The following is a 23660-nucleotide window of genomic DNA, read 5'->3' as shown; positions in this document are numbered from 1 at the left end:
GTGCGCATTTATTGCAATAAATTGTCCTCTCAGCACCGCTTTCAATGCAACCCAAAGATTTTGGTATGTTGTGTTTTTATTCTCATTTGTTCCCAGGAACTTTGTGAATTCACATTTAATTTCTTCTTTTACCCAGTTGCTTTTCAGCAAGGTATTATTCAGTTTCCATGTATTTGACTTGATTTCTTTGGTCTTCTTATTGTTGATTTCTAGTTTTATAGCATTATGGTCTAAAAAGATTCTTTGTAGAATTTTGATGTTTGTAAATTTATGGAGGCTTGCTTTGTGACCTAACACATGGTCAATTCTGAAGAATGTTCATGTGTACTAGAGAAGAATGTATACTGTGCTGTTGTTGGGTTGAATGCTCTGTACACATCTATGAGGTCAAGTTGGTTGATTGTGTTGTTTAGTTCCTCTGCAACTTTGTAGAGTTTCTTTCTGTCTGTTCTGTCCCTTTTCGAAAGTGGCGTATTAAAATCTCCCACTATAATTGTAGACTTATCTATTTCTTTCTTTAATTCTAGTAAGGTTTGCTTCATATAACTTGGTACTCTTTCATTGGGAGCGTAGATATTTATTATGGTTATGTCATCTTGCTCAATTGACCCTTTCATCATGAGATAGTGTCCTTCTTTACCTCTTATGCTGGTTTTTGTCTTAAAGTTTACTTTATCAGAGATTAGAATTGCCAATCCTGCTTGTTTATTGTTGCAGTTAGCTTGGTATATTTTTTTCCCATCCTTTAACTTTTAATCTGTTTTTGTCTTTGTGTGTAAGGTGTGTCTTTTTAGGCAGCATATTGAAGGATCTTGTTTTCTTATCCATTCTGTCACTCTCTGTTTCTTCACTGGTGTATTGAATCCATTGACATTCAATGTAATTATTAATAGGTATGAGTCAATTGCTGCCATTATGTTAATTTTTTGGCTGTTCATCTCTTTGTTCTGCATGCTTCCTTGTACTGAGTTTGTGTTTGTTGTGCTGTTTCTTGCCAGTTTCTTCTTAGTTTTCATGTTTGCCTTTTCTGCTTGGAAATTCATTTTCATCGTAAGGTGTGAAGTATCAACTTCCTTTGGGGTCACCTTATTAACTTTTACTTCCATTTAAGACAATCTTTTATATGCTGTAATCTACCTGACCTTCTCACAACTTGGATCTCTGTTCCTCTATTTTTCCCTTGTTTGACATTGTTATTGTTTTGATCTTCAGTTGACCTTCCTTCTCCTTTGAGTTCATTGTTGTAATTTTGTTCTGTTCTAGACTCTGCTATCAGTTGTCTGCGTTTCAGGTGGTGTTGCTACACATGTCAGTCTCTGGTTGTTGTCAGTTCTTGTCGGTTTTCAGTCCAAAGAACTCCGTTTAGGTTGTTTTGAAGTGCTGGATTGCCTTTGACAAAATCTTTTAGCTTTTGTTTATCCTGGAATGTTTTGATTACACCATCGTATTTGATGGACAGTTTTGTTGGAGAGACAATTCTTGGTGGGCAGTTATTTTCTTTTAGGATTTTGTAGATGTCTCCCTATTGCCTTCTTTCCTGCATTGTTTCTGCTGAATCTGACTCTTGTTTCTTGATAGTTTTGAGAGCCCTTGCTCCTGTTTCTGAGATGGTTCAGAAACCCAAAGAGACATCAAAACTAACCAAACTTCATATTCAGAGTTTCATACTGTCTATTAGCATGGATACAAAGTTAGAAATACTATGACTAGAAGAGCCATATCAAGTAATTCATAGCTTCACAATAGTTAATACCTTTTCAAAACACTGACCTTCTCATTTGGCTATGTATATAAGAAGAGCTACCTCATAGAGTTGCATGAATGATTTAGTGAATTAATGCATCTAAAGTACTTACCAGAGTGCTTGGCATTCTACTGCATGAAAAATATTAGCTATTTTAGTATCATTGTCCTTTAGGTCATGCCACATTGATTTTCCTTTATTGGACATTTTTTTTTTTAATGTTTTATTGTGAATTATGTGATAGTTTACATGGGAGAACATTAGCTTTACAGTCATCCTATTGTACATTGTTTCCCTGCCAAGGCTACAATCCCCTCCATGCATCATCAAGCAATTGGAGGGTATACCCAGCAAGCCCACTCCTCGGTTGTCAGCACACAGCCCCTCTCCCTTTCTGAGTCCAAAGTCCCCAGCTGTTCCATTCCTCCATGTCATCGTCTCTGCCTCCATCTCTGGCATCACTGCTTCTCTGAGTAGGGTTCTGCTCTCCGGGCCTCTCCCTTGATGTTCTCAGGGACCTCTGTCCTAAACTGCAAAGTTAATCATTCCCCTCCTTCTGCTACAAAATGTCTATCTTTACATTTCCAACCCTCACAATCAGTCCTGATAACAATTATTCACTGTTGTATCACAGGAGACCTATCTGTATCTCCTTTCATCAGCCCCACCCAGACAGATTGGATATTACTCAGTGCAGATTCTACCTTGCTCCATGCACTCTGGATCTGGGTTCCCTCTTGAAAGCTTGTAAGCCAGTCACTTCTTGCCTTTGTAGCCCCCCCATTTTGGGTAGCCAACGTCCAAGTTGTTCATCCCTGTCCACTCTGTGTATGGAAGGTGTGGGAATGATCCTCACTTTGAAGATCTGTTCCCTCTTTTGAGCTATTGAATCCATAGGTGTAGGTCAAGTTCATCAATTATATCAGATTACTTGTTTTTTCCTCTTCTTTCTTCTTCTAGTTGAACTCTGATCATCCAGTCATTAAAGCCAGGTCAAGTGGGTATTATCTGCAAGTGTGGGTGTACTTGTGCATATGCCCTCTCTTTTTATCAACTGGATGCTTCACTCTCCACTCTAGTCCTCTGTGGCTATGCCACTGACTTTAGGCCCCAGAATCCCCAGGTCTTGCCACACTGTTGGCCAACCAGGTCTCCACCCAGGTTCACTGGAGTCTATTAAACATTGTAGGGCTTAGCTCGCTGCTTCATTGCTGTTTTTCCCTCACTTCCCCTTATCAGTGATGAACATTGTCACCAATCAGAGTGTGTATTCCCATTGAGTCTTAGTCTTAGAAGGAGCCTTCCCTGAGGGGACTCGACCACTTGCCTTGATGTCTCCTGGGTGAGCAACTTGCTTGTTCTTGTAGTAATCAGTTGGTCTGCCTATATTGTTTTGCATTTTTCCTGTCAGTCTTTATTTCAAGAAATATCTTCTGTTCTTCTAGCCATTGAAGGCTGGTCTGCTTGTCCTTTCAAGTGGAAATTTCCCACCTTATAAGATTCTGGATGCTGTTCAGGATTCCACCTATGGTCTTTTGTAATGCAGAGGCTCCACAGGAAGCCTTCTTCACTGGATATGTTGTAGCTCCACTTTAGGTATTCCAATCAGCTATAGGCAAAACAGAGCCTTACAAGCTTTCTATGGTGATATTTCTGGTTATTCCTTTCTTTCCCCCTCAAGTATCTATTTTATGGTGGTGTGCCAGGGAAAACAGGATTCAAAAGACAGCCAAGCATCTTAAAATTATTTCCCCCCTTTTCCCAATTCCAACCGTGTCTCAATCCCTGTATCACAGAGCCCTGTTTTTCCAAAGTTGTACATACATCAATATTTACCTCTGTCCCATTTCAGCTTCAAATTCATCCTATCATATTTCATCACATTGTAATGATTACAATCCTCTCCATGCGTCATCAAATAACCAAACGATGCACCCCACAGGCCCGCCCCGCTGGCTGTCAGCAAACAGTTCCTCTCCCTCTCTGAGTCCCATGTGCTCAATCACTCCATCTGTCCACTTTATCATCTCTGTCTCCACTGCCTCTCTGGGTAGGGTCACACTCTCTGCTCCTCCCATTTTATGGTCCCAGAGACTCCGCTCCAGGGTTGCAAGATCAATCATTCCCCTCCTGACTCTGCTCTGCCACCACCAACTGGATTATTGGGCAATTTTTTGCCTGTTTGTTTTATGTTTCTGGTTTCCTTTCTTCATTGTTTATCATGAATTATCAGCTTGTTGTGAAAACAACCATACAAAAATAAACAGTAGTCCCCCTTGCTTCCTTTCTGTGTAGAGCTGAAGATTTTTTTACTTTTAGTTATTTCTTTTGGAATTAACCATTATATCTCTAAATACATTCTAAGATAGTTAAGATAGATTTTTCATTTTTAAAAGATATCCCATCTTCCAAGTTAGATCAATAGCTATTATTTGCAGTTTCATGATAATATAAATGTTATTTACAGATGAGCCAAGTACTATGATTGTTTTCTATTTCATGAACAAAGTTTAGTTTCTCTTTGAAATCTATAATTGTTTTGTTCTTTTTTCTACTTATTTCTTTAAATGTGTGTATAATTAGTTTAACCATAATTCTCTTGCAACTGTTTTAAATCCCTCCCAATTATTCAGGTAAACAATAAATATAGTATGAGTATCTGAAGCATAGAGAAATTTTAGGACAATGAAACTCTATGATATGATGGTTGATGCATAATATTATGCATGTGAAAATCTGTAGAATCACAGAATACAAAAACTATACCTTAATTTAAGTTATTGATTTCAGTTATTAATAGTGTATCATTTTAGCTCATTAATTGTTAAAATTAAACAAAGAAAGGAAAGAAAAAAAGAAGCAAATAAAGAATGAAAAAGAGAACAAAAGAAAGAAACACTAACATAAATTAATACCACTAGGAAAAGAGAAAATCGCAGAAGGGACAGGGATTGAATTAAAACTTGATTTATATTTCTCTATTTTACATATTTAAATATTTTAAATAGTTAAAACATCAAAATTCAATACAATATATAGAAAAAATCTGAAATACTGAAATACGAGCAAATGAATTCTAACTATTCAATTAGTAGTCACAAACACAATAATTATTTCAACTAATTTTGAATATTTTCTTTTTAACTTTTTAGTATAGAAAATTTCAAATACATACAAAGAGTACACAGAGTAATAAAATGAATATAATATCATTAAAATTAACTTTAGCAATTACCAGTATTCAGGTAGCCTGATTTCATCCATTTAATTTTTTGTTGTTGTTGTATAACAAGCTACTCCAAAATTGGCTTTAGATACCAAGCATTTTATGAATATTACAAATCAGTACTTTAGTCTTAGTATAACATTTTTTGGCCAATACTGGAATATCTTGAGAGGATAGTACATACATGAATAGTCAATTACTGGGTCAGCTAGAGTCCTTTACCAACAAGTCAGGGAGCCTCAATTCTCCTCCAAGCAAGTGATTTTAGACAGAGAAAAAGTGCCTTGCAGTCTTTTAATTGAATACTTTTTCCTATTGCTCAATTGGCCAAAACAAGTCAGATGATCAACAAGATCCAAATAGAAGATTCCAAGGGTCTCAAAGGAAATACACACATGTATTATAAAGCAGACATAGACTGTGTCCTTGTAAAATGACATGGAACAGGGCCACACTGCAGTGTGATATGAGCAAAAATGAAATTTCTTTTTTATTAAATAAATAAACATTTTCCTAAATAAAAAGTTTAGAGTTGTTTGCTACCTTAGTTAGTCTACTATGCCTAGTGCACTCATTGTTTCTTAAGTGTGGCTCTTTTACTGGGACATTTCTGTATGCAAAGCCTGTTACCAAGATTTACTACTTATGGATAATGTAAATAAGCTCACACAATGTAAGCAGTTTTCCCAGACACTACTGGAAAGTCAGTTTAATGCTATCATTCATTCTTGCTTCATTAGGAATCCTAGTTTATATAGAAATAAAGCACGCCTCATCAGTTGTTTGGTGCTCCTGATGTGCAGGATTGCATGGGGAAAAAAATAACAACAAGATAAATTATACTCCCCTTTTAATATATCAGTTTCAAAATACTGAGGAGGTTCTCCAGAATTCTTTAAATGTGACCTATGAGAATAATTTTAGTATTTTATTGAACTCATGAAATTAAATATATTTCATATTAAAACAGTAATTTGACTGTGAATCCCTAGTAGAATATACCCTAGTAGAATAGGATAACTGTAACTAAAATCTTGAAATACATACAACAGTCCTATTTTGTTTGACTGTGGAGGTTTGTATTTTGCTGTGAATCTGGAGGTTATGCTACAGGTATTTTAAACACCAGCATGCTCACCCATGAAAGACAGTTTTCAGCAGAGCTTCCAGACAAAGACAAACTAGGAAGCAGAGACAGACCATTTTTGGATAGTGATTGAAAACCTTATGAATAGCAATGGAACACTGTTGGCAACAGAATATTGAATATTGAAACATGAAGAGAAGCAACAGACTATTTCAGATATAGTGCTGAAGATGAACCCCTCAAGATGGACTGCATTCAAAATGCAACTGGGGAAGAGTTGCCTCCGCAAAGCAGAACTGACCATGAATGACACAACTGGAGCAAAGCTCTTGGGACCTTCATTTGGTGATGCAGCACAACTCAAAATGAAGAGGAACAGTTGTAAATGTCCATTAGTAATCAGATCATGGAATGTATGAAGTACGAATGTAGGAAAATTGGAATTTGTCAAAAATGAAATAGAACGCATAAACATTGATATCCTAGACATCAGTGAGCTGAAATGGATTGATACTAGCAATTTTGAATTTGTCAATTACATGGTTTACTATGCCAGGAATGACAAATTGAAGAGAATGGCATCACATTCAGTATCAAAAAGAATATATCAAGATCTGTCTTGAAGTACAATGCAGTCTGTGATAGGATAATATCCATACAACTATTATTCAATTATTAATACAACTATTATTCAAATTTACGTAAAACCTCTAAAGCTAGTGATGATGAAATTGAAGACTTCTACCAATTTCTTCAGCCTGCTATAGATAAAACATGCAATAAATATGTATTGGTAGTTACTGGTGACTGGAATGCAAAGGTTGGAAACAATTAGGAAGGATCAGTAGCTGGAATATAGGTCTTTAGTGACAGAAACAATGCTGGAGATTGCATAACAGAATTTTGCAAGATTTATGACTTGTTCATTGCAAATACCTTTTTTAAAAACAACATAAAAGATGATTATACACATGAATCTCACCAGATGAAAAACAAAGAAATCAAACTGACAACATCTGTGTAAAGATACGGTAGAAAAACTCTATATCATCAGACAGAACAAGGGCAGGGGCATCCATTGTTTATATTTTAATTCAGGCTAACATTAAAGAAAATTAAAACATGTTCATTAAAGCTAAAATATTACCTTCAACATGCCCCACCTGAATTTAGAGATAGCTTGAAGAACAGATTTGATGCATTAGACAATAAAGACTGAAGACCAGAAGTGTTATGGGATGACATCAAGAACATGATACAGGAAGAAAGCAAAAAGACATTAAGAAGAAAAGAAAGAAGGGAAAAGACCAAAATTGATGTCAGAAGGAACTTTGAAACTTGCTCCCCAGTGTAAAGATACTAAAGCAAATGGAAGTAATGAGAAGTTGAGCAGAAAGTTTCAAAGGTCAGCTTGAGAAGAGCCAAGTAGTATTAAAAAAACAACAAACAAAACCATACAAAGCCTGGAGTTAGAAAACCAAAAGGGAAAAATATGCTCAGCATTTCTCAAGCGAAAAATTTCAAACCTTGACTTGCAATATTGAAGGATACTATGGACAAAGTATTGAATGATGCAGAAAGCATCAAAAGAAAATGGAAGTAATGCACTATACCAAAAAGAAATGGTCGATGTTCAACGATTTCAAGAAGTAGCATGTGTTCAAGAGCCAATGATTTTGAAAGAAGACCAAAGTGCACTGAAGGCATTTACAAAGAACAATACACCAGAATTTATGGAATACAAATTGAAATCTTCCAACACACTGATGCAGCAATGAAGGCACTCACTTATCTATGCCAAGATATTTGGAAGACAGCTACCTTGCCAAGTGACTCAAAGAGATCCATATTTGTGCCCATTCTAAAGAGAGGTAACCCAATGGAATATGGAAATCATCAGACAATATCATTGATATCCCATGCAAAAAAAAAAAAAAAAAAAAAAAAAAAAAACTAAAATAAAACAGCTGCAACAATACATTAGTAGAGAACTTCCAGAGGTTCAAGTCAGATTAGATTCACAAAGAAAACATGCGACAAGGGATATCAGTGCTGAAGTCAGGTGGATCTCACTGAAAGCATAAAATATTGGAAATATGTTTACCTGTGCTTTATTGACTATGCAAAATCTTTTGATTGTATGGATCATGACAAGCTGTGGGCAACATTGTAAAGAATGAGTATTCCAGAATACATAATTGTGTTCATGAGGAACCTGTACATAGTCCAAGAGTCAGTTGTTCAAACAGAACAAGGGAACACTGAATGATTTAAAATTAGAAAAGGTGTGGGCCAGGGTGTTTTCTTTCACCACACTTATTCAATGTCTATGCTGAGCAAATAATTTGAGAAGCTGGGTTATATGAAGAAAAACATGGCATTAGGATTGAAGGAAGACTCATTAACAACATGTAATATGCAGATGATACAGCCATGTTTGCTGAAAGTGAAGATGACATATAATGCTCACTGATGAAGATCAAAGGTCATAGCCTTCAGTATGGGAACCATTAACACTCATGGAAGCAGCAGTCAAGAAATCAAACTATGTATTGCATTAGGCAAATCTGCTGCACAAGTCCTCTTTACAGTGCAGAAGAGCAAGGATGTCAGTTTGAGGACTAAGATGTGCCTGACCAAAGCCATGATATTTTCAATGATGCCATATGCATGTGAAAGTTAGACAGTGAATAAGGAAGGCTGTAGAAGAATTGATGCATTTGCATTATGAAACTTGAGGAATGTTGAAAGTGCCATGGACTTCCAAAAGAACAAATAGACATGTGCTGGAAGAAGTACAGTGAGAATGCTCCTTGGAAGCCAGATGGCCAGACTTTGTCTCATAATTCAGACATATTATCAGGAGGGACCAGTCCCTGGAGAAAGATATCATGTTTGGTAAAGTGGAGGGTGGGAGAAAAAGATGGAAGACCACCAGTACAATTGATTGGCACAGTGGCAGCAGCAATGGGTTCAAGCATAGCAAAGACTGAGAGTTTGGCATAGGATTTAGCAGTGTTTCATTCTGTTATGCATAGTGTCACTATGAGTGACATATAACAGCAACAGCATTTTATATTTTATGAAAATATTATACAACAAAAAAGAGAGCTATGGAATTTTCCTACAGTGAAAACAAATTTTAATTGTCACCATAAGAGATAAAATATAAAACAGACAAATTATTTTGAATGCTACAGTGACACAGTGGTTAAGGGATCATCTGTTAACTGAAAGACTGGCAATTTGAAATCACTAATTACTCCATGGGAAAAAAGGTCTGGCATTATTTTTATTTTAAGATTACAACCTGAGATGCAGGATAATTTAAATAAAATGGTAGAATGTGGTTGTTGTTGAGTGCTGCCAAGTCAGTTCCTAGTCAAGGCAATCCTGTATATAGTTTCTGCAGAGTAGCTGGTGGGTTTGAACTTCCAACTTAGCAGCTAACAGTCCACTGCTCATCATACAGCACCACACAAGGACTCAAAAAATTGCTAAAACAGTAATATGCTAACCCTAGGTGAAATGTACATAAAGATCAATTTAAAAAATTTTTTTTTTAAATATCTGAGAAAGTTCTCTACTAAACATTAAAAAATATTTAGACATATCAGGTAATCTATTGATATCAGCATTTTTATGAAAATGTCTTCTGCATTCCTCTGACCTACTGCAATGGACTCATTTTATACCCTGTCCAGTCATTACTGCTTCCAATGGAGGTCCCTTGCCATTGTACCAGAAAATACCTATAGAAACTGGCTTCTGTTTTTCATTTAGTATAAACCTCTTGCCACCACTTTTTCAGTTTGCCATTCTGTGGTAGCCTACGTGTCACTGTAATGATAGAATCTATGTCACTGGTATTTTTCATACCAACAGGGTTGCCCATAGAAGACAGGTTTCAGTTGAACTTCCAAACTAAGACAGGATAGGAACAAATGAGATAGACTACTTCTAAATGGTTAGGCATTGAAAACTTTATATGTAGCAGCAATACACTGTCAAATATAGTGCCAGAAAATGAAAATATGAATTGCAGTAGAATATTTTAAGATATAGTACCAGAAGACGAGCTCCTCAAGTTGGAAGGAACTTAAAGTATGACTCAGACCATAATGATGTGACCAGAGGAAAGCAACTGTGACTTTATTTGCTGATAGAACACAATGCATAATAAGAAGAAACAGCTGCAAGTATCAACAAATAATCAGAAAATGGAATGTACAAAGTAGAAATCTAGGAAAACTAGATGTAGTAAAAAAAATTAAATGAAATGTGAATGCTCTTTGTGATAGGATAATATCCATACACCTACAAGGAAGATCAGCTATTACCACTACTACTCAAAGTTACATGTTGTTTGTTGTTGTTAAGTGCCGTCGAGTCAGTTCTGACCCATAGCGACCCTGTACAGGGTTTCCGAGGGTGTAAATCCATACAGGAGTAGAAAGCCTCATCTTTCTCCTGCAGAGCGGCTGGTAGTTTTGAACCGCTGACCTTAAGGTTCGCAGCCTGATTCGTAACCATTACGCTACCAGAGCTCAAAGATACATACCAACCACTAAAGCCAATGTGAAAAAAGTAAAGAATTCTGCCAAGCCCTGTTGTAGCACTTTAGAATAAGTACCAGAGTTTGAAAGTTCAAACTCACCAGTTATTAATTGGAAACCCTATACAAGGTAGCTCTGAGTTGAAACCAACTCTATGACACTTAACAACAACAATCCCATGTTCTTCAGTCCAAAATTGATCAAGCATGCAATCAGGAGGCACTGATAATTATTGGTGTTTGGAATTTAAAAGTAGGAAACAAAGATGAAAGAACAGTAGGTGGAAAATATGACCTTGGTGACAGAAAGGATGCTGAAGATTACATGACAGAATTTTACAAGACCAATGACTTTTTCAGAATTCTGTTGTGACACTGCAGGATAACGCGCTGCATAAGGTTGGTTTGAACCACAAGGCAGGAGGTTCAAACCCTTCAGGGTGCCTTGGAAACCCTATAAAGATTCCCTATGAGTCAGAACTCCACAGTACATAACAACAACAATGACTTATTCATGACAAATACCTTTTATAAACAACATAAAAGGTGGATATCCACAGGGACCTCACTAGATGGAATACACAGGAATCAAATTGGCTACATCTGTGGGAAGAGATGATGGAAAAGCTCAATATCACAAGCCAAAACAAGGCCTTGGGCAAACTGTAGAACAGATTATCAGTTGCTCATATTTAAGTTCGGGCAGAATCTGAAGAAAATTAAAACAAATGAACAAGAGCCAAAATATTACCTTGGATATACCACACCTGAATATATAGGCCAACTCTAGAACACATTTCATGCATTAGACACTGATGACCAAAGGCCAGAAGAGTTGTGGGTTGACATCAAGAACATCATACAGGAAGAAAACCAAAGGTCATTTAAAAAACAGGAAAGAAAGAAAATACCAAAATGAATGTCAGAAGAGACTGAAAATTGCTCTTGAGTATAGTGAAGCTAACGCAAATGGAGGAAAACAGAAAGTAAAAGAGCTTAATAAAAAATTTCAAAGAAGAATTCAAGGAGACAAAATAAAGTATTATAATGAAATGTGCAAACATATGGGATTAGAAAACCAAACTCGGAGAACATGCTTAACATTTCACCAGCTGAAAAAAAAAAAAAAAATTCAAGCTTCGATTTGCAATATTGAAGGTTTTCCATGGGCAAAACATTGAATGATTCAAAAAAACATCAAATGAAGATGGTAGGGTACACAGAATTATTGTACCTAAAAGGAATGGATTATTTTCAACAATTTCCAAAAGTAGTGAATGATCAAGAACCAAAAAAAGAAGTCCAAGATGCACTGAAGGCATTAGCAAAAAACAAGTCTTCATGAATTGATGGAATGCAAACTGAAAACTTTTAACAAAAACATGCAACTCTGGAAAGAATCACTCATCTATGTGTGAAATTTGGAAGACAGCTTATAAGGGATCCATATTTGTGCCCATTCAAAAATGAGGTGACCCAACAGAATATGGAAATGACCAAAAATATAATTAATACCCCATTTATGTCCAATTTTGCTGAAGATAATTCAAAAGCAATTGCAACAGTACCTCAATAGGGAATTGCCAGAAGTTAAAAATGGATTTAAAAGACAACAGGGAATGAAGGGCATCATTGCTGGAATCTGATGTATATTGGCTGAAAGCAGAGAATACTAGAAAGATGTTTACTTGTGCCTTATTGACTATGCTAAGGAGTTTGACTGTGTGGATCATGACAAGCTATGGATATTCCAGAACACTTAACTGTGCTCATGAGGAACCTGAACATATAAAGAGGGAATTTGAGATTAGAATGAGAGGACACTGAAACTTTTATAATCAGGAAAGATATGTGCCAATGTTGTATACTTTCATCATACTAATTCAATCTGTATCTTGAGCAAATAATCAGAGAAACTGGATTATATGAAGAAGAATGAGTCATCAGGATTGGAGAAAGACTCATTGACAACCTGAGATATGCAGATGATATTGTCTTGCTTTCTGGAAGCAAAGCAATTTGAAATACTTACTGACTTATGAATATCAAAGACTGTGGCTTTTAGTATGGATTACAATTCAATGTAAAGAAAACAAAACTCCTTACATCTGAACCAATAAATAACATCATGATAAATGGAGAAAAGAATGAAGATTCAAGGGCACCTAATAATATAATCCCCTTGAGCACCATTCAAGTTGTTCTTTTTATAAAGAGTTTGTTTCTTTTAATTGCTGTATTGATGGTATGAATGCACAAGTGAGTATCTAATCATTCATACTTTGAAGGAAATTTGGATTATTTGTACATTTTAGCAATAAAGTTGTATTTATTGAATCTATTTGAATCATAGCCAATCTATGATTCAAAATCTATCAAGCTAATGGTAATGAAAAATGAGCAGATGAGGCAATTTTAAACTCTTAAAATAGATTTTAAAGCAAAAACCATCATCAAACACAAAGAAGGACACCATATAGTAATTGGGGGTCAATTGAAAAATTTAACCGTAATAAATATCTTTGCCCCCAATGAAAGAGCCTCAAAATACAGAAATCAAACTCTAATAGAACCTAAAAGAGAAATGTTGTTATTAAGTGCCGTCAAGTCAGTTCTGACCCATAGCAACCCTGTATAGAATTCCAAGGAGCAGCTGGTGAGCCTGAGCCACTGACCTTGCAGTTCAAACATGTTTGCAGTCTGGTGCATTAACACACAGCACTACACCATGACTCCATAAAAGAGAAATAAACAACTCTATAATACTAGTTGGTGGTATTGTTAAGTGCTGTTGAGTATGTTTCAACCCATAGTGACCCTGTATAGGGTTTCTGAGGAGTGGCTGGTGTGTTAGAACTACTGACCTTTTAGTTCAAATTGACCCTGAGGTGGAGTGCTTATCCAATGGTACCACTGTTGTTGTTGTTAAGTGCGGACAAGTCAGTTCCAACCCATAGCAACCCTATATAGGGTGTCCAAGGAGCAACTGGTGAACTTGAACCATCAACCTTGCAGTTCAAATGACTTTGTAGTCTGACACATTAGACCACAGTGCCACACCAGGACTCCAATGGTACCACTAGGAGGTTTTAATACACCAGTTTTTATTAAGGACACAACAACTAGAAAGAAACTCAACAAAGACGTGGAAGAACTAAACAACATAATCAACCAACTTGACCTTATAGACATATATAGAGCATTCAATTCAACAACAGCACACAGAACATTGTCCACAATACACCATATACTAGGCCACAAAGCAAACCTTAATAAGTAAAAACACACTAAAATACTACAAATATTTTATATTTGTTATATTTACATAGCAATGTCATGTTGTCAGGTAACATTGCTATAAAATAATAAATCAACAATAGGAAGATCAATTTTTAAAAATCCAATACATAGAAATCAAACATCCTGTTAAAAACTACTTGGTAATAAAATATGAAATAAAAATATTCCTTGATTCAAACAAGAATAAAAACACAACTTACAAAATCCTTTGGGACAGAGCAAAAGCAGTGTTCAGAGGGCAATTTATAGCTATGTACACACACATTCAAAAAGAAGAAAGAACCAAAATCAACAGTTTAACAGAATATCTCCAACAATTATAAAAAGGGCAGCAAAGCAAGCCTAACATAAGAAAAGAAATAATAAAGATTGTTGTTATTGTTAACTGCCTTAGAGTCAGTTCCCAACTCATAGCAACCCTGTATAGGATTTCTGAGGAGTGGCTGGTGAATTTGAACTACCAATCTTGTGGTTCAAACCAACTTTGCGTTCCAATGCATTATTCCACAAAGCCAGGGCTGCATAATGAAGATTAGAGCAGAAATAAATTAAATACTAAGTAGAAAAGCAAAGAAAGACTCAAAAAGACAAGAAATTAGTTCTTTGAAAGGATTAATAAAATTGATAAAACATTAGCAAATCTAAAGAAAGGGAAGAAGATACAAATAACATGAACAAGAAATGATATGGGTGATGTAACAATAGAACCAACAGAAATAAAAAGGATAATGACAGAATACTACAGAACACTGTAGAAGTCCTGGTGTGGTGCCTGTGGGTTCATGTGCTGGACTGTAATGGTGGTTTGAACGGAAACATTGGTTCAAGCTCATCAGCTGCTCTATGGAAACCCTATACAGACTTGCTATGGGTCAAAATCTATTCCACAGCACTTAACAACAACTTAGAGAAGTGAGGAGTCCTGGTGTGATGCTGCAGGATAGTGCACTGGACCCAAAGGTCAGTTTGAACCTCAAGGTCAGCAATGGAAACACATCAACCACTCCTAGGAAACTCTATACAGAGTTGGTATGAGTGGGGACACAAAATGCACAATCTACCTTAAATAACACAAACTAAAGAAGAAACCATGAACAGGCTTGTAACAAGAGAAGAAATGATCCAGTCACTAAAAATCTCCCAACTACAAAATGTTCAGAACCAGACAGATGGTTTTACTGGCTAATACTACCAAAAATTCAGAGAAGAACTCACATAAATTCTATGTGAAATATTCCATAATATTAACCACTCATCTGTCAGTTTCTCATAATGTGGTGGCTTGTGTGTTGTTGTGATTCTGGAAACTATGGCATGGGTATTTAGACACCAGCAGGGTCACTCACAGTGGACATATTTCAGCTGAGCTTCCAGATGAAGATAGACTAGGAAGGAGAGACTACTACTTGAGAATATTTAGTCCCTGAAAACCTTATAAACAGCAGTGGAACACTATCAGTACAAAAACATCGAATATGAAAACATGATTAAGAGCACCAGAATATTGTCAGATATAGTGCCAAAATTGAGCCCTCAGGTTGATAGGCACTCAAAATATGACTGGAGAAGAGCTGCCATGTCAAAGTAGAGTTGACAGTGATGTCTTCAATGGGATAAAGCCTTTGGGAAACATTCATTTGCTGATAGAACACAGCTCAAAATGAAGAGAAACAGCTGAAAACATCCATTAATAATCAGAACCTGGAATGTACAAAGTATGAATCTAGGACAATTGGAAATTGTCCTAAGTGAAATGGAATGCATAAACATTGATATCCTAGGTATTAATGAGATGAAAAAGATTGGTATTGGCCATTTTGAATCTGATAAGCACATGGTTTACTATGCCAGGAATGACAAATTGAACAGTAAAGGTGTCACATTCATCATAAAAAAAAAAAAAAAAAAAATCAAGATCTCCAGGTTTTTGTCATGAAGTACAATGCTGCCTGTGATTCAATAAAATCTATATGCCTATAAGGAAGACCAATTAATACCACTATTACACAAATTTACACACCAACCACCAAAGCCAGTGATGATGAAATTGAGGAATTCTACTAACTTCTTCAGTCTGATATTCATAAAATATGCAATCAAGATGTATTGATGATTGCTGGTGCCTGGAACACAAAGGAAGAATCAGTTGTTGGAAAATGTGGCTTTGGGGATAAAACAATGTTGGAGGTCACATGACAGAATTTCAAAAAACCAATGACTTCTTTACTGTAAAAACCTCTTTTAAACAACATAAAAAACAATTATACACATGGACTTAACCAGATGGAATACACAGAAATCAAGTTGACTTCATCTGTGGAAAGAAACGTTAGTAAAACTCCATTATCAGCAGCCAAAGCAAGTCCCCGGGTATACTGTGAAGCAGACCATTAATTACTCATATTCAAGTTCAGGCTGATGCTGAAGAAAATTAAAACAAGTCCATGAGAATCAAAATAGGACTTTGAACATATCCTACCTGAATTTAGAAATCATCTGAAGAACATATTTGATGCATTAGACACTAAAGACCAACGACCAGAAGTGAAGTGGGACAAACATCAAGAACATGACACAGGAAGAAAGCAGAAGGTCATTCAGAAGACATGAAAGAAGGAAAAGACCAAAGTTGATGTCAGAAGAGACTCTGAAATTTACTCTAGAATGTAGAGATACTAAACCGAATGGAGTAAATGAAGAAGTGACACAGCTGTACAGAAGCTTTCAAAGGTCAGCTAGAGAAAACCAAGTTAAATATTATAATGAAATGTTCCAAAACCTGGATTTAGAAAACCTAAAGGGAAGAACACATTCAGCATTTCTCAAGCTGAGGGAACAAAAGAAAAAATTCAAGCCTTCACTTGAAATATTAAAGGATTCTATGGGCAAGTTACAGATGGAAGGAATACAAAGAGTCACTATATGAAAAAGAAATGGTTTATGTTCAACTATTTCAAGAGGTATAACATGATCAAGAGCCAATGATATTGAAGGAAAAAGTACAAGGTGCACTGAAGGCATTGGCAAAGAAAAGTCTCTGGGAAATGAAGGAATATAACTTAAAATCTTTCAACCAATGGATGCAGCACTGGAGGAAGAAAACTACCTGTCCAACTTACTGGAAGAGATCGATATTTGTGCACATTCCAAAGAGAGGTAACATAATAGAATGCAGAATAACCAACAAAATCATTAATATTGTATGCAAGTAGAATTTTTCTAATGGCAATACAGAAACAGCTTCTACCGTACATTAACAGAGAACTTCCAGAGGTTCAAGCCAGATTCAGAAGAGTATATCAAAAGAAGATATTATTGCTGACATCAGATGGACCTTGGCTGAAAACAGAATGCAAGTAAGATGTTTGGTGGTATTGTTTATGTGCTATGGAGTTGGTTCTAACTCATAGTGACCCTGTACAGGATTTCCAAGGTTGTAAATCTTGACAGGAGCTGAAAGCCTCAAACTGCTGACCTTGAGGCTTGCAACCAGATTCGTAACCACTACACTACCAGAGCTCCTTAAGTAAGATGTTTGCCTATGTTTTATTCACTCTGCAAATGCTTTTGACTGTGTGGATCATGACATGATATGACAACATTGCAAAGAATGAGTATTCTGTAACAATTAATTGGGTTCATGAGGAACCTGTACATAGACCAAGAGGCAGATGTTCAAAGAGAACAAGGGAACACTCAATGGTTTAAAATAAGGAAAGGTATGTGCCAAGTTTGTATTCTTCCCCTGTATTTATTCCACTGGTATGTTGAGCAAATAATCTAAGAAGCTGGATTATATGGGGAAAAAACAAGGCATCAGGATTGGAGGAGACTCATTAACAACCTGCGATATGCAGATGACACAACCTTGCTTGTTGAAAGCAAAGAGAACTTAAAATACTTACTGATTAAGGTCAAATATCACAGCCTTCAGTAAAGGTTGCACCTCCATGTAAAGAAAACGGAAAACCTCACCATTGGACCAATAAACAACATCCATATCACTGGAGAAAAAATTGAAGTGGTCAAAGACTTAATTTTGCTTGGATCAAACATCAGCACTCATGGATGCAGCAGTCAAGATATAAAATGATGTATGACATTAGGCAAAGCTGCTGCTCAAGACCTCTTAAAAGTGTTTAAGAACAAAGATGTCAGTTTGAGAACTAGTGAGCTTGATCCAGGCCATCGTATTTTCAATAACTTCATATACATGGGAAAACTTGACAGTGAATATGGAAGACCATAGAAAAATTGACACATTTGAGGTATGGTGTTAAAGGAGAATATTAAAACTTCCATGGACTGACAAAAGAACAAACAGATCTGTGCTGGAAGAAGTACAGCCAGAATGTTCCTTAAAAGCCAAGACGGCCAGACTTTGCCTCTTATAATTTGAACATATCATCAGGAGGGACCAGTCCCTGAAGAAGGATATCATATTTGGTAAAGCAGAGGGTCAAGGAAAAAAAGGAAGATCCACAATGAGATGGACTGACACAGTGGCAGCAGCAATGGGCTCAAATGTAGCAATGATTGTGAGTATGGCTCAGGACCAGGCAGTGTTTCATTCTTTTGTGTATAGGGTCACTATGAGTCGGTACCTACTCAATGGCACCTAACACCAAAAACAATTACATAATCTAGAAATGGATAGAAAACTCCTGAGTTAATTTTATGACTCAAGTGTAACTCTGGTACCAAAATGAGGCAAAGACATTACTAAGAATGAAAAAATTTAGGCCAATATCCCTCATGAACATAGATACAAAAAATTTCAACAAAATACTAGCCAACAGAATCCAATAATATAGCCAAAAAGATAATACATCATGATCAACTAGGAATCATACCAGGTACACAGGATTGTTCAATATTAGAAAAATTGTCAGTGCAATCCACCACATAAATAAAGCAAAGGAAAAAAAAAAGTCACATAATAATATCAATTGATGAAGAAAAGGCATTTTACAAAATCCATCACTTATTACTGTGTGAAAATGAAATGTCTGATAATAAAAATACTCAACAAATAATAAATGAATGGAAATTCCTAAACATAATTAAGGTCATATATCCAAAACCAATAGCTTACATCACTCTTAACCATAAGAAAGAGTAATCATTCCCCTTGAGAACAGGAACTGGAAAAGGATACCCTTTATAACTAGTTCTATTCAATATTGTCCATGAATTCTTAGCCAGAGCTTTAAGAGAAGAAAGGGTAAATAAAGGCATCCAAATTGGAAAAAGAAATAAAACACTATCTATTTGCAGATGATATAAACCTATACTTGGAAAACCATGTCTCTATACAAAAATTACAAAGCACTACTTGTTGTTTTTAAGTGCTGTTGAGTTGGTCCCAACTCATAGCAACCCTGTATCAGGTTTCCTAGGAGCAGCTGTTGAGCTTGAATTGCCAACCTTGCAGAACAAACCGACTTTGCAATCTAGCACATTAACCAACGGCACTACACACCAGGACTCCTCAAAACACTACTACAAGAAATTGAAAAAACAAAAACAAAAAACCCTGCACATATACTGCTCATGGATAGGAAAATTTAACATTGTGAAAATGTCAACACTACCCAAAGCAAACTATAGATATAATACAATCCCAGTCTAGATTCAAACAACATTTTTTAAAGAACTGGAAAATCTAAAAACTACTTTTATATAGAAAGGAAAGGGACCTCAGATAAGCAAAGCAGTATTAAAAAAAAGAACAAAGTTAGATGTTTCTCACTTCCACTCTCAAAACCTACTACACAGTTACTTTAGTCAAACCAACATGATCTTGCTGCAATGAAAGACATATGAAAGAAACATAGACCAATGGAACAGAATTGAGAAGTCAGAAGTGAAACTATCCACATAGTCAGCTGATCTTCAACAAAGGGCCAAAATTCCTTAGATGCGAAAAAGAGATAGTTTCTTTAACAAATGGTGCTAGCAAAACTGGAAATCCATATTCAGAAAAAATAAAACAAAATCTACATTTCACACCATATATAAAAATGAATTCAATGTGGATTAAATATCTAAATGTGAAGCCTAGAACCATAAAGATCATCAATGAAAAACAGAAACAAACTTGGGGCTCTAGTGCATGATATAAATGTACTAACAAACAACTGAAAACACACAAGCAAGAAAAAAAAAAAAAGACTGCTGGGATCTTCTAAAATTTAGACACTTATGTGCATCAAGGGATTTCACCAAAAGAATCAAAGGAGAACCCCCAGTCTGGGAAAAAATGATTCATAATTACATATCTGACAAAGGACTAAAATTTTCTGAACACTTCCTACACTTTAACAAGAAGACAAATTTAAAAACTGGGCAAATGACATGAAAAGACACTTCATGACATGAAAAGACACTTCAACAAAAACGACATTCAGACAGCCAGCAAATATATGAAGAAGTGTTCATGTTCATTAGCCATTAAAGATGTGCAAATCAAAACAACGAGATATTTTACTTCAGCATTAATAGCAAAGATCAAAGAAAGATGAAATAACTAATGCTGGCAAAGTGTGGAGAGACTGGGACCCTCCTACACTGCTGATAGGACTGTAAAATGTTGTAACCACTGTGGAAAATACTTTCTCAAAAAGTTAGAAATAGAAATGTCCATTTTAGTGTCTTTATATATTTTCTCCTGCTTATGTTGTTGTTGTTGTTGCTATGTGCCCTGGAGTCAGTTTCGACTTATAGCAACCCTGTATAGGGTTTCCTAGTACCACCTGATTGATTTAAACCACTGAACTTGTGGCTCATACAGACATTGTAGTCAAGTGCTTTCTCTAGGGTTACATGTGGCTGCTGGGTATTTGGAAACAGGATCATTGTAGGAAGAAGGTGGAAGGTTTCAGTGTTTTGTATAGATATCCATGGTCTCCTGGTGTGACCCTGTAGCATCAGCACTGGATGGAGAACCACAAATCCACCAGGTGCTCCTCGGAAACCCTTTATAGGGTCAACATGAGTTGGAACCAACTCAACAGCACTTAGCTGTAACAACAACATATATGTATGTGTCTGTAATCCCATCTTCAACCATGTATATTTTCTTCAAGGTCAGAGACTCTCTAATTTCTCCAGAGGACAACTTTGCAGGTCTCTCTCTGAGTAGTAAAAGTTGGGCACTCAATGAGAGACTAAGAATCTACTTCTGACACACTCTTACATCATTCTACTTGTATTAACTCCACCTTCATCTTCATTTGAAAAGAAAGTTGCAGTCACCATTTTTTATGACTTTGGGGGTAATTTGGTAACCTGTTATTACTCATTTGTTAACTTTCCAGCTTTCAAAATGGTCTTGTTCTCTTTTTCATTTTTTAATTATCTGACTTGTGCCAGTTTAACAAAGTGTGAAATACATTTCCCAGAATTTCGTTTCCTACATAGTTTTGCTTTAGCAGGTGCACAAGAGATACTTTATGCTAGATTTGAAATATGGAAAAGAAATTATAGGCATAAGAACAAGAAGGAAAGAAATACTACTACCTATTTTTATAGATAATAACATTCTGAATCTGGGATTTCCAAAATAATCAATGTAAAACTATTTCAAAGACTAAGGAGCTCTGGTAGTGTAGTGGTTACGAATCGGTCTGTGAACCTTAAGGTCAGCAGTTCTAAACTACCAGCCGCTCCGTGGGAGAAAGATGAGGCTTTCTACTCCCGTAAGGATATACACCCTCGGGTTGGAACCGACTCCACGGCACTTAACAACAACAACAACATTGTTATAATAGTGTTAATTGCCATGAGTTAATTCTAGCTCATGTCAACGTCATGTGCAGCAAGTTATAAAAAGTTTTATATGTTAAGTGCTGTTGAGTTGATTCTGACCCATAGCAACCCTGTATAGGGTTTCCAAGGAACAGCTGGTGAGCTTGAACCAACCACCTTGCAGTTCAATTGACTTTTCAGTCTGACGAATTAGCCCATAGGGCCACACCAGGACTCCAAGTTTTATATGTACAGACAAAATATGTTAGAAAAGTTAGATAGAGCACCTGGTTTTCATTATCAGAAAAAAAGAAAGAAGGAAATGAAAGAATAATATTCAGGTATCAATTTTCCAATAGAAGCCCTCGTGGCACAACAGTTAAGTGCTTGTCTGTTAACTGAAAAGATTAACAGTTTGAATTCACCCAACTGCTCCTTGGGAGAAAAACTTGGAGATCTGGTCTCATAAAGATAACAGCCTAGAAAACCCTGTTATCCTTTGTCATACAGGGTTCCCATGAATCAAAAATCAATTCAATGGTGCCTAACAATAAGAAGTATTATAAAAATATCAAATATCTTTATGAAAAGCCTAGAAAACATATCTGAAAAACACAAATTTAAACATCCTCAGAAGATGACATTTCTCCAAGAGTTAATGTTATGCTTTACTCAAAAGACCATTAGTTTAATTTGTTTGCTTTGTTTTATCGCTTTTGGTTTAGACAGATTGATTATAAAAGCGCATTTGGTCACCTTTCCTGTTACCCAAGTTAAGATGTGCCTACCCTCTATAGCCAGTTAATTGCTCCCTCTTTCTTTCTACCCTGGGAAGAGGGAAAAAAGAAAAAGAAAAAGTATTATATAAGATCACCATTGTAAACAGTCAAGAAAATGTTTTCACAATGAAAGAAACATTCTGTGTAAACCTTTTCTTGACTTTTTACAATAGTTGTTTTTGTTGTTGTTGTGCTGTTGCATCAGTTCCAACCCATAGCAACCCTGTATAGTGCTTCCTATGATAGGCTGATGAGCTTAAACTCTCTACCTTGCAGTTCAATGTGGCAGTCCAGTACATTAACCCACAATGTCTTTAGGACTCCTTTACAGTAGTGGTCTCATACATTATTTGTACCTTTTTGATTGACCAATTTCACTCAACCTTCAGGTTCATTCATGTAATGAGGTGTTTTGTAGATTTATCATTACTCTTTGATGCTGCGTAGTTTTCCATTGTATGTATGTACCAAAGTTTGTTTATCCATTGTTCTATTGATGAGCATTTAGACTGTCTCCATCTTTTTGCTATGGTGAATGCTGCCATGATTAACATGGGTGTGTGTATATCTATTTGTGTCCCAGCTCTTATTTTTCTAGCATATATGCTAAGTAGAGGGTTGCTGAGTCATCTGTATTGCTATTTCCAACTTTTTGAGGAAGCACCATACCATTTTCTACAGAGCTTGCACCATTTTACCTTATCACCAGGAAGGCAATATACATAAAGAGGGAGGTTGGTAGAAGAATGATGAAGGCAGGGGAAGATATGGAGAAGAGTGCAAGATTTAAAGGGAACAGATTGTATATATATATATATATACAATCCTGCAATAACATTGACCTATGGTTGTTGTTGTTAAGTGCCATCAAGTCAGTTCTGGCCCATAGCAACCCTGTACAGGGTTTCCATGGAGAAGCGGGTGAGCTTGAACCTCCGACCTTGTGTTCAAAGTGACTTTGAAGTCCAGCATATTAACCCTATTTGTTGTTGTTAGGCACCATTGTTTTGGGACCAACTCATAGTGACCTTATGCACAGCAGAATGAAACAATGCCCGATCATGGGCCAACCTCACTATCGTTGCCACACTTGAGCCCATTGATGCTGCCACTTTGCCAATCCATCTTGCTGGAGGATCTTCCTCTTTTTCTCTGACCCTTCACCTTACCAAACATGATATCTTTTCCCAGTGACTGGTCTCTCCTGACAATATGTCTGA

This window comes from Chrysochloris asiatica, unplaced genomic scaffold (genome assembly GCF_000296735.1).
Source record: "Chrysochloris asiatica unplaced genomic scaffold, ChrAsi1.0 scaffold00332, whole genome shotgun sequence".
NCBI classification, from domain to species: domain Eukaryota; kingdom Metazoa; phylum Chordata; class Mammalia; order Afrosoricida; family Chrysochloridae; genus Chrysochloris; species Chrysochloris asiatica.
Note: the sequence above shows the minus strand (reverse complement) of the source record.